The 12,443-nt window shown below is 36.5% G+C and overlaps 1 pseudogene; it reads right to left on the bottom strand.

Annotated features, from left to right (window-relative positions):
* Nucleotides 1-1,385: 1,385 nt before the first annotated feature.
* Nucleotides 1,386-12,443, bottom strand: part of LOC123233472 — a 37,557-nt pseudogene continuing 26,499 nt past the window's right edge.

A 12,443-nucleotide genomic window follows, 5' to 3' on the forward strand; every position in this document is an offset into this window, starting at 1 on the left:
AGAAACGCAGAAGAAAAACAACTGCTTGAACACATGGGTTTATTTGGGATTTAGACTTTAAACAACGACCCTATCAGTAATATGGCAATAGGCCTTGATAGATGACCCATGAAGAAACCAGTGGAAATGCGCGTCAGCTACACGGGGGTGAGGGGGACAGGGTTTGGGTGGGGAGAAAATAAGAACATAAATTATGTAACCATGGAAATTTTTTTTTCAAAAAATAAAACCTAAAAATAAAAAAATATAAGAATGAATGAATAAAAATAAAACAAAATATTTCCTTTCCCAGAGACTTGACAAATATACTATTTTGTGTTTGCCTAATTTACTTATAGTTTCCTTCTTTATATTCAAGTCATTCATCCATTCTGAATTTATCTGGGTGTGAGATGTTGATCTAAACCTAATCTCTCCTATATTCTTTTCCAATTTTCCCAGCAGTTTTTGACAAATAGTGGATTTTTGTCCCAAAAGTTGGGCTCTTTGGGTTTATCATAGACAGTCTTGCTGATACCCCAAGTCTATTCCACTGATCCTCCCTTCTATCTCAGCCAGTATCATATTGTTTTGATGACCGCTGCTTTATAGTATAGCTTAAAATCTGGTACTGCTAAGCCACCTTCCTTCACTATTTTTCATCATTTCCCTTGATATTTTTGATCTTTTGTTCCTCCAAATTAACTTTGTTATAGTTTTTTTCTAATTCAGCAAAATGTTTTTTGGTAGTTTGATAGGTATAGCACTAAATAAGTAAATTTATTTTGGTTAATTGGTCATTTTTATTATGTTAGCTCATCCTACCTATGAGCAATCAATATTTTTCCAATTGTTTAGATCTAGTTTTAATTGTGTGGAAAGTGTATTGTAGTTGTGTTTTTATAATTCCTTGTGTTTGTTTTGGTAGATAGATTCAATTTAAAGAACTTGCATCTTTAATGTCCATCTGATTAATTATCCAAAGAAATGTAACATTGAATCTGCATAAGTTGTCTATTTATGAAGTACAGTGCTCTTATTTTAGGCAGTGTTTTTTTAATATATAAATACAAAGTAAATCAAACCACTCATTAAAAAGATGCAGCTTAAATGAGGGATATTTTCAATATGTATGTTGTACTTGGTAATAACACATGCCCAATAAAACTCACAAGTTGGAAAAAAACATTTATACTTCCTACTTCAATTATTTACAAAATCTTTTCTGTGATGACCATTATATTTCAGATTACTTATGACCTACTCTGAACTTACTAAAGAGGTGTAGTCAAGGTCAGAATAGAGGTGATAAGGGTGAATACTCCTTTTTTGGGGGGGAGGGGAAGAGGGATTTGAGGAGGGGGTGCCCTCCTGAAATCAGTGTGAGAAACCGTAAACACCTTGTTTAAGAATTCTAGACAGGAGAAAAAAAATTAATGTAGTCAATTTCAATTTATGCTGAGCTGACAATTTTTTCATCTGACTTGCTTGCTGTCATTCCTCTAAATCAAGTGTGTTTAATTCTTCTTCAAGTTCATCCAAATCCTCTCCAGTAAAATGGTTTTCATCAACAGGAACAGCACCAATCACTCCATTTTCCTGTTCTTCATTATTTTCTTCCACATCACTTTGTTCTCCATTTTCTGCCCCACCTCCTGAAGCTTCACTCAATTTATTATCATACTTCTCTACTGAAGTATCTGTACTGAATCTTTCAAGACTAGCCACAGGAATACCAGTCTCATCCACATCCTTTGGGATATATTGGCTCAAATTTATATCATTTACTCTTAGATCTTCAACCTCATCACCACCAGTCCCTTGAGTATATCGAGTATCATCTGCTTCTTCATCATCATCATCAACCAGTTCAGGACAAAATTCAAAAACTTCTCTGCCACTGATCACTAGTGCTTTTCCTGCCTTAAAGTCTGCTTTTCTTCTTTCCATATCTTGCTCAAGTTTATCAACTTTTCTTGTCTTTTCCTTTTCTTCCATGCAAGAAAAGACTAAAGTGATTTTGGTAACATTTGGTCCTAAAGCAAAATGCTCTCTTTCTATTAGATCTTCTAAGGAAATTTCATCTTCTTTTTCTTCTTTCTTCTTATCTTTTTTTAATACAAAACCAGGAGGAAGAGCATGAGGGTACATACAATTATCACCACCTCCAGAGCAAACCCCAAACCAGCCATATTTGTTGTTTTCAATAGCATAAAGAAAATGCTTGCACACTATTTGAGTTTTTGGTTTTTTCTTTTCCCCCTCACCATGCTTCTTGTTCACTACTTCTTCCAGCTTTTTCTCATCCCAATTATCCATGGTATCCTTTTCAAGTTCTTCATCTCGTGCATCTATATAAACACTTCGTTTTTCACATTTTCTTTCCAGAGACAAATCATGGGAGAACTTACATTCATCTCCTTTAGTACACTGCCTTTGCTTAAAGAATGCACATACTACAGATTTTGGATCTGCACCTTTACTTATTTTCTGAGCAGCAACTATAGGTTTGCATAGTTCATTTAACTCCTGAAGTTCTTTCTTCTTGTCATCTTTCTTTAATTTCTTATCACTTTCATTTTGTGCAGCCTGTTGTGGATTCTGTTGACCAAATTTAACATGATGAGTCACTGCCTTGATGAACTTCTGTTGCTTTGCCCCTTTCTTATTCTTCAAACCAAAAGTTTTGCTCTCAATGATTTTCTCCTTCTTTTTCTGTTCCACCTTCTTGTTGCCCCCCAGAGGGAGCCTGTTTCTTGGGGGGCATGGTGGAGCGGGCCCAGGCTCAGGGCACTGCACCACTTCAGCCCGACTTGAGGGGAATGGGGTAAGGGAAAAAGACTACCACCGCCACCTCCTCCCAGAGTGGGTAAGGCAAGTAGTTTACACCCAATCAAAAAGCAGCCTTTGCGACAGTTCAGAACCTGTTTTGCAAAGTATTGTGGGTACCCCCCCTTCCCAGAAGCAGCCTGAAGAAAGCTGTCTAGGGTGATTTTAAATGGTATTTCTCTTTCTAACTCTTGCTGCTGTGATGTGTTGGAAATATATAGAAATGCTGATGATTTATGTGCATTTATTTTGTATCCTGCCACTTTGTTAAAGTTGTTGATTATTTCCACTAGCTTTTTAGTTGATTCTCTAGGAATTTTTAAGTAGACCATCATATCATCTGCAAAAAGTGATAGATTAGTCTCCTCATTGCCTATTTTAATACCTTCAATTACTTTTTCCTCTCTAATTGCAACTGGTAGTGTTTATATTACAATGTTAAATAATAGAGGTAATAATTGCCATCCTTGTTTCATTCCTGATCTAATTGGGAAGGCTTCTAATTTATCCCCATGGCATATGATGCTTGTTGATGGTTTTAGATATATACTTTTGATTATTTTTAGGAAAGGTTCTTCTATTCCTATACTTTCTAGTGTTTTCAATAGGAATGGGAGTTGTATTTTTTCAAAGGCTTTTTCAGCATCTATTGAGATAATCATGTGATATTTTTTTGTTACCTTGTTGATGTGGTCAATTATGTTGATGGATCACCAGCCTGGAGAGAGGGCCTTGCTGGCTCTGGATTAAAGGAGTTGAACACAGAGAAACACAGCAAAAAATCTTGGAAGATGGAGCCTTAGGTGGAGCAAAACATCAGACCTATGTGCTTTACCACACCAAGATAGAGAACAAAGAGCTTTGAAAGGAAATATATCCAGGTCTAATAGCAGGATAGAGCATGGGAACCCTACTCTACACAACTCAAGGAAAACATTTCATCTTGTCCCACCCCCCTTTTATTTTTCTCTTGAGGTTTTAGCCTCAGGGCACATTAAGTGCTACAGTCTAACCCAGCCCAGGCTTAATCCCATCAATTGGACAGACAAGAAATCTTCAGAGTGCAGGGAAATTCCAAAACCCCTCCCCCATAGACTGCAGAGAAAGTAACTACAAACCTCCATTGCCAGTTGAGGAAGATCTTTCATCTAAGCCAGTGAAGGGCAAAATTTTTAAAAAGGAGGCCAAGAGAAAGGAATGCTCATCTCTAAGTCTGTTTCTAAGGCAACTCTTTCCATGTTTTATTGTATTTAACCTACTCATTGTATTTGTCCAATTAGGAATAATGTCTCGGGGCAGGATAGAACATTTCTGGAAGCCTCATTTGGCCCGCTGGTTGTAGTTTTCCCATCACTGATCTAAACTCATTAAATCCATTTGTTTAAACTAGCAGAACAGAGAAGGAAAAATATGACTAAACAACAGAAAAAGAGAAAACAAAGTACAATTGACAGCTTCTTTACTGGAAGTGAAGAAAGAGAAAATAAAATAGAAAAAGATAAAGAAGCTCTAATGAATTGACACAGGTTTGGAAGATCTAAAAATTCAATTAACTCAAGAACTTCAGGAACTCAAAAAACAATCAAGAGAGCCTGAAGACAATTTGAAAAAGGAAATGTATGAATTAAAAGAAGAACATAAAATCTTTAAAGCCAATACTGATCAGCTCAAAAATGAAGAAAAGAAGGCAAAAGAGGATCTACAAAGTTAATCAGACTAGAAGGAGAAGGATGACCAAAAAGCTAAGGATACAATTCTGTTTCTAAAAAAAGAGAACTCAACAACTAAAAGCAAATGACTTCATAAGGCAGCAAGAATATATAAAACAAAATTTTTAAAAAATGAAAAATTTGAGGAGAATATGAAACACTTCATTGACACAACCACAGATCTGAAAAACAGATCTCAAAGTGACAATTTAAGAATTATTGTTCTGATGGAACATCATGACAAAAGAAAAATGTTTTGAAATCATTCTATAGGAAATTATATAAGAGAACTGTCCTGATATTCCAGAACAAGGAAGAAAAGTGGAAATTGAAAGAATCCACAGATCACCTCCTACATTTAATCCACAACTGACAACTTCCAGGAATATTATAGCCAAACTTAAAAACTTCCAGGTGAAGGAAAAATATTACAAACTGCTAAGAAGTCATTGTGATACCAGGGAACCACAGTCAGGATAACACAGGATCTGGAAGCATTTACATTGATGGAACAGAAGGCATGGAATATAATATTCTGGAAAGCAAAATAACTGTGTCTACAACCAAGAATCAATTATCCAGTGAAACTGACTATATTTTTGCAGAGGAAAGTATGGTCATTCAATAAAATTGAAGACTTCCAAGCATTCATAAAGAAAATACCAGACTTAAACCAAGAGTTTGCTGCCCAAACATAGAACTCAAGAGAAACACCATAAGGTAATTAAGAGAAAGGGAGGAAAATATTTTCTTTAAGGGACCCAATAAGATCAATTGATTTGTATCCCTAGAAGAAAAGAAGATATTGGTAAATATTAAAAATTGTTATTATCAATAGGGTAGTTAGAAGATGTTTACTTAGAGGAAACAGTGACAAACTGTATAGGATGAAATTTCAAGATATATATACATTGTTGTGAGGTACATTGATTTAGTATTAGTATTGGACCTAGCAGGAAGGGCTGGAGGATTCCAAGATGAAATGAAGGAGCAAGAAGTGGGGCTTGGACTCTGAGAGAGACTCCATTAGTGGTTGGAGACATAACTGTTTCTAACCCTGGGAGATCTCAGAGTTAGGGAAAAACTGCATCCAGATTCTCTGGGATCCTGAGAGGTGGAGGCTTTCAGCAGTGGGCAACAGAACTGCAGAGCAACACCAAGTGGGGAAGTGGTTTGTGATCTGGTGGACAGCATTGCAAACTCACTCTCCCTACCTGGGTACCTTGGATCACCTGTCCTAATGGAGTTGGCTCTTGGCATCCTGTGACCATCCTTGGATTTACCGTGAGACCCCAATTGAAAGCCATCCTCAGACCATTTAGCTGAGCTGACCAAACCTGGCTGGAACCAGGTTTGGAGGAGCTTTCCCCTGTGACTTCAGTACTGCTTCCTTTGAGCCCTGCCTAGCTTAGGTCAATAGAATAATGTAGTTAAGTCCTTCCTCTGCCCTGTGGTTTGCCCTGAGGTTGTAAGTATAGGGTCCCTTATACCCATCCTTTGTTTTTGTTCCCCTCAATTAAATTATTATAAACTTTTACCTTTCGCTTGCTGGTTCCATAGACCCTAGCCTAGGAGGACTGAGTGACTGTTGGGTCTAACTGCCACTCCTGTGACAGTTAATAGCTTGGCAGTGAAGCCTGGTCTCCCTATCCTGGTTGATCCTGTTTGTCTCTCTCTCCTGTCTCTCTCACCACAGTGAGAACCCACAAATAGTAATAATAGTTAACATCTCTGGTGCTCCACCATTACAACACACACACACACACACACACACACACACACACACACACATATATGACTAGAGGGGAAAAAAGGATCTAATATTAAGAAAAATGGGAAAATAAGTGATTACATATATCTCTTTTTAATAAGTGACACCATTTTTTCCAGTCAATATCAGTATCAACAGCTTATTGTTTTAAATATCCACTTTCTACCACCCTGGTTTTGCAAATCTGAATAATTTTTGCTAAACTCCATCCTATAATATATATTTTCCACTTTCCAATTTCCCAAATGTCAATGATGATATCTCAGGAGTCTCCCATGTGAATTATTTTTAAAACCTGGGATGTAATTTGTCCAGCAAAGATGACTTGGACCAATGGATTAAAACCATACTCTTTCTTACTGTATCTTCACTTATTCTGAATTTCATTTGATTGTTAGCCATTTCTCCCTTCTTTTTCCAAGGATTAAAATGCTTTTTCATGGTAAAGAAAAAAGAACAAAACTAGGAAATGAAAATAGTTCTAGCTTTTTGCAGTTATACTTTATTATTGTTTCATGAACCCTAAATAGATGTCCTATTGTTCTACTTTTATTGCTTTGTACTCCAAAATACCTTTTGAAAATTATTTTTATCTTTAACTATTTTATGTCTCAAAATATTTTGGATGTTAACTGTCCTGGTAGGATTCTTATAGTCTTATGTGATTCTTCTGTATGATAATAATAATGACTAATTTACATTTTGATTTGATATTTTAAAATGCCATTAGTATAGGATAACCTTAAAGAAGAAGTTTCCTCTAACAATGCAAATTGGTTTCTGCTCTGCATCTAAAAATCTTGGAGAGTTTCTGGGGTACTAAGAGATTTGGTGACATGTCCCATGTAATATAGCTAGTATGTGTCAGAGGCAGGAATTGAAATTTGTTTTTACTGTCTCTTATGCCATTCAATCCACTATACTTATAGTTTATTTAAAAAAAAAAGAAAATATCCCATAGATGCATGTTAATCTTTGACTTCTTCTTATATAAATATCTATTCAAAAATCTTAGACAGTTGAGAGGTACCCTGGGTAGGCATGTTATTCTCTTTACTTTTTTCTTCCTTAATAAAATCAAGTTTAAGTGCTTTACCAGAATTTCACTTTTGAAGAACTTCTATTAGACTTGAGTTAATTTCTCTTCCAGTACCTTTGTCCTGGATATCCTACTTATCCTTTGCCTAATTCTATGGTATATATTGTATATATTTCCTTATAGTCTAGTAATGTATGAGTCTAACTGTCATCAGAAATCACATTCTTAATAATTTTCTTTTGACCTTTTCATATATTCCCAAGAAATTTCTAAGTTGGCAACCAGTTATTACTGAAAGTGATTATTTGTTGTCAAATATGTGACATATCTCCATAGGATCTCTGCCATATTCTTGGATATGTTCCAGGAGAACATAGGAAGAGAATATATGTCCCAACTCTTTGTGTCAGCTCCACATTGGAGTAAGGGAGACACCAGTTATCAGAAAAAAATCATTGGCATGGGTAAACTGCATCTCAAATGATTGAAAGAATTGGAAGAAGTGATTGCTCCATATCTAGTCTCTTACCTATTCTGACATATTACATTTAAAACATCATTTTAAAAGGAATAGATTACTTAATTTTTATTTGTTCTTTGCAAAATGGTAGGGGGGGAACTTTAATATGCATTGCCTATATACCAGGATCTGGAAAATTTGATTAACACACGTTTAATTACCATTAACATGTTTTAACCTCCATTCATCCACTTAAGGTTTGTGGCCATAATCCAAACTCTTAAAATATTCCTGGTCTCCCAGTGCACCATCTTTCCATCTGCTCTGCACACTGTGAATGCCCAGTAAAAGCTGGTGACAGGCTAAGCTCACTTTGGGGACCATAGATCCCACAGTTTGCACTTCTCTTGCCAAATCACTCTGATAGCCAAGGACTTCGGGTGTGCAAGACCAAACTTAAAAGACTTTTTAATATTCCTTCCTAGTTTACACATAAGGCAACTTACTTGGTTTCATGCCACATCTCATGTAAAAACATCTTTTTCCTCCTTTATAAAATGCACTATACCTTTAATGCTTACAAAAGCAAACATATTGAAACCATTAGGAACTGAATTTCCCAAATGCTTTTTAAATAAACTGTACGGGAGACTTTGATCTTGTTAGCTGACGGTGCCATGACAGCAATGTGCACTTATCCCCTTCTGATTGCAGTAAGAAATTTTTTTGCCAGTGAGTCACAGGCTGAATTGTCTGTGAGCCAGATTGGGAGCAAGGGGCAATTAAGGAGCCCTGTAAACTAATACAGAAGCAATTATATAAACATGATGCCTTCTGAGAGCTGAAGCAAATATTTTTAGAATGCTCTTCCCTTTTTATTTGAGTTCTACCTTGACTTCTATCTTACTTATCTCAGTTGGGCCACTGAAAGTATATGCTTGTTTGCCAAGTAGACTGACTGGTTTAGAATGTACCTAGTCATGGTGCCTTCCAAATCCTAGACCAAGTCAACATACTCAGAGGTATTAGAGCCAGAAGAAACTCTGATAGTCATTCAGTCCAACTCACAGCAGGTTATAGAAACATAAGTTTTAAACCTGGAAGAAATATCAGGAGTCATCTCATCCAACACTTTCATTTTATAGATGGAGAAACTGAGGGTAAGAGAAGGTCAGTGACTAGCCCAAGATCACACAGGTAGTAACCAGCAAAAGAAAAGATTAGGAACATTATTGCCATTATTGCCTCCCTATATATCACTAGTACCTTTCATAATAGTACTCAAATTAAGAAAGAGAAAAGTGATATTTTTATGAAGTTCTTCTGAACATTTTTCATCTTCTATCTTGTCCCTATGAGACCCTTGATGGTTTACCCTAAGAATCCAGTGTTTTCTCTTATTATTGTGGATACTTAAGGCTCCCTTTCTCTATTGTTTTGCCCAGGCAAAGCTTCTCTTTATTGTCTTCCATCTATTTAATAGTATTTGACATATGTTTAATCCCTGCACAGCCTTGCCCTTACTTGACCCTCTATTCTTGGTCTCTTCTTTTTCCTTCTTTCCCTTTATTTACTCCATAGGTAACTAACTGGCTAACTCATTTTATAAAAATTTTTAAAATATGGAATAAAGGCAATCACAATATGAATCACCAGCAGTCATTCAAGTCCTTGTCTTTTCCACACAAGAAAGACACATTTTTAAGGAGAGAAAAGAATCTTAGTTCCTTAATCCAAAGGAGGATGTGCATCTTTGCAAAGCAATGTGTTATAAGGAGAAAAAAACATAGATTTTAGACTAGAAGTCAGGGATTCAGATTCTAGTTTTCCTACTTATATCATATGTGATCTTGAACAAGAACTTCTGTTAGAAGACATCCATACCTCCACTGCACTCTTTGCAAAATGAGGGGATTTAATGAGCTGGCTCCCAATATCCTTTTTCAGCTTCACGGCTAAAATCGATAAAGGTAATGGAGTAGAATAGTAAAGGGTAGGAAGGAGAACAATGACATAGTGCTGCACAGAGAACCTGAGTTCAACTCCCACCCTGCCACTTAATATTGGAGTGATCCTGGGTTAATTACATAACTACTTTAGGTCTCAGCTTCTTCATCTGCAAAATAAGGTTAATATTAACTGTAATTTTACCGTGTGTGTGTGTGTGTGTGTGTGTGTGTGTGTGTGTGTGTGTGTCTTTACAAACTTTAAAGTGCTACAAAATATGTCAATTAACACAATTTCTGTGGGAATGAGGACTCAGCGAGGTTTTCTTCTCCCACATCCCATTACCTCAACAACTGCTTCTTCTGCCCATACAAAAGACGAGCCTAGCGCATAGACTCCCTGCAGTCCATAACTAAAGCACAAATCACAACTAGGCAAGAGCTGAGCTGAGATAGCGATTGACTAGTGCTTTCCCCACAATGCAGTGGTTTATCATCTGCCTACAAATAGCATGTTGTGAAATGCTCACTAACATCCTAAAGAGAGTCAGAACAATATCTCTAGTAATGGAGTGCAATTCCAGTGGGCACCAAATGACACCACAGATATTTGGTGGCTGGTCCTTTATCAAACAGATGTAAAACTGTTGTGGGGATAGTGACAGAGCCTCTATAATTCAGTTGTCTGTTGTTTTATCACAGCTCTCAGCCAGTCTCTAATGACTATTTCTGTATGCATGTTTCTGACTGATAATCAAACTACGAACAAGTCCTAATTGGGTTTTCCAGTGCACAGAGAAGTGCCTGCATTAGCTTGGCAGATGTCCCACTAATATTAAATTAAAAGTACAAACAGAACAGGCTTTTGTAAAAAGTCATTTTTGTGGAATATTAAAACATACAAGAGAACAGGATTTCATAGATGTTCGCTTCTACTGGGAATATTTCTACATCCCTTGACTAAAAAGAAAAAAAAATGAGTGGGGGGGAGGGAAGTGATTTGTCCAGTATGAGAATTGCATATTTGACAGTTGTATAGATAGGGGCATTTTTAGAAAAGCCACTTTAGCTTGTCCTGAAAGAAAGTAAGATGGCTAAAAGACCCATAGATTTTATACATGTGTCTATATATATATATATATATATATATATATATATATATGTGTGTGTGTGTGTGTGTGTGTGTATGTATATGTATATATATATATATGAATAACTTTATGTTATATTTGACTTTTGAATCACTTAAACTTAGGTCCAAGCCTGCCCATGTTATCTTCTAACTTTGTAATCTCAGACAAATACTTTAATCTTTCACTATTCTAGACAACTTTGTGATATAGAAATTGAAGACTATGTGAATGGGAATCAGGTATAAGATTGGAAATCTTGGTTGGATCCTGATTGTGAAGGGCATTAAAATGCCAAGTAGAAGAGCTTTCATTTGATTCTGGATGTAAATTGAAGATACTGGAATTCAATGAAAAGAGGGGATCATGGTGAGATCCATGCTCTGGAAAATCATTTTGACAGGTTTGTGGAGGAGGATTAGAAGATAGAGACTCAAAACATGGAAGAAACAGGAGACTATAACAGTAGTCTGTGAGGTGATGAAGTCCTGAACCAGGATAACATTCATGTGTCTGTAGAGATTAGGAGATTATATAGAAGTAAAATAAACAGTTAATCAAAGGTTATATTTATGAGGTAAGAGAGAGTCAAGAAACACTGTATATCTCTGAGGTTGCAGAAACTGAGAGCCTAGAAAGGCAATTGGAATCATTGAAAGAAATAGGGGAGGTTCAGAAGATACATGCATTTAGGTATTAAGATAATGAAATCTCTTTGAGATAGGTTGGGTTTTAAATGACTACAGAACATATAATTCAAAACATTCAATAGGCAGTTGTAATATAGGACTGAATTTCCTGAAAAAAGTATAAATGTGTGTGTGTGTGTGTGTGTGTGTGAGTGTGTGTGTGCGCGCGCATAGAGACAGACAGAGAAGAGAGAGGGAAAGAGACAGAGAGCTATCTGGGAGTAATTGGCATAGATATAATTATCAAGACCAATTTTCAAGAGGGATCTGGCACATAAAAACAAGCACATGCATAATTTATCTATTAACAGTCAGAGGATGAGGGAGATGCAAAAAAGTCAAGATAATGAAAAGACCAACATTAATCAGAGAACAGGAAGTGTCTTTAGTGGTCCTTTGCTTCAATAAACTCATTTTATAGCTTAAGTTGCTGAAACCATAAAGATTAAGTAACTTGCCCAAGGAGAACTAACTATAAGTAGCAAGTATCAGAACTCAGACTTAAATCTATGTAATCTGACTCCTGAACTAGGATTTTTCCTTCTTACTGTCACTGGAATTGGTCAAAATGTGAATGATTGGGTTCTGGGTTAAGATGGAGGCAGAGTAAGAAGCAGCTCTTAACCTCTCCTGACCAAAACACACAAAACTCCTCAAGGGGACATAAAAACAAGTCCAGACAAACAGAGGAACCCCACAACAGTGCACAGCGTGGAAGGTATGTGGAATCGAGGCATTTCCATGCTATAAAGGGGTGAAACAGCTTTCACTAAATAGCGGACTGAGCAACCACCCCACCCCCACCCCCTCCACACACAACACCTATAGTGCTGAAGCCAGCTAAAAAGAAATAGAGCAAGTTTGGGGCACCCATCGAGTCATTGGCAGCTC

The sequence above is a fragment of the Gracilinanus agilis genome, chromosome 2 (genome assembly GCF_016433145.1).
Source record: "Gracilinanus agilis isolate LMUSP501 chromosome 2, AgileGrace, whole genome shotgun sequence".
NCBI lineage: Eukaryota > Metazoa > Chordata > Mammalia > Didelphimorphia > Didelphidae > Gracilinanus > Gracilinanus agilis.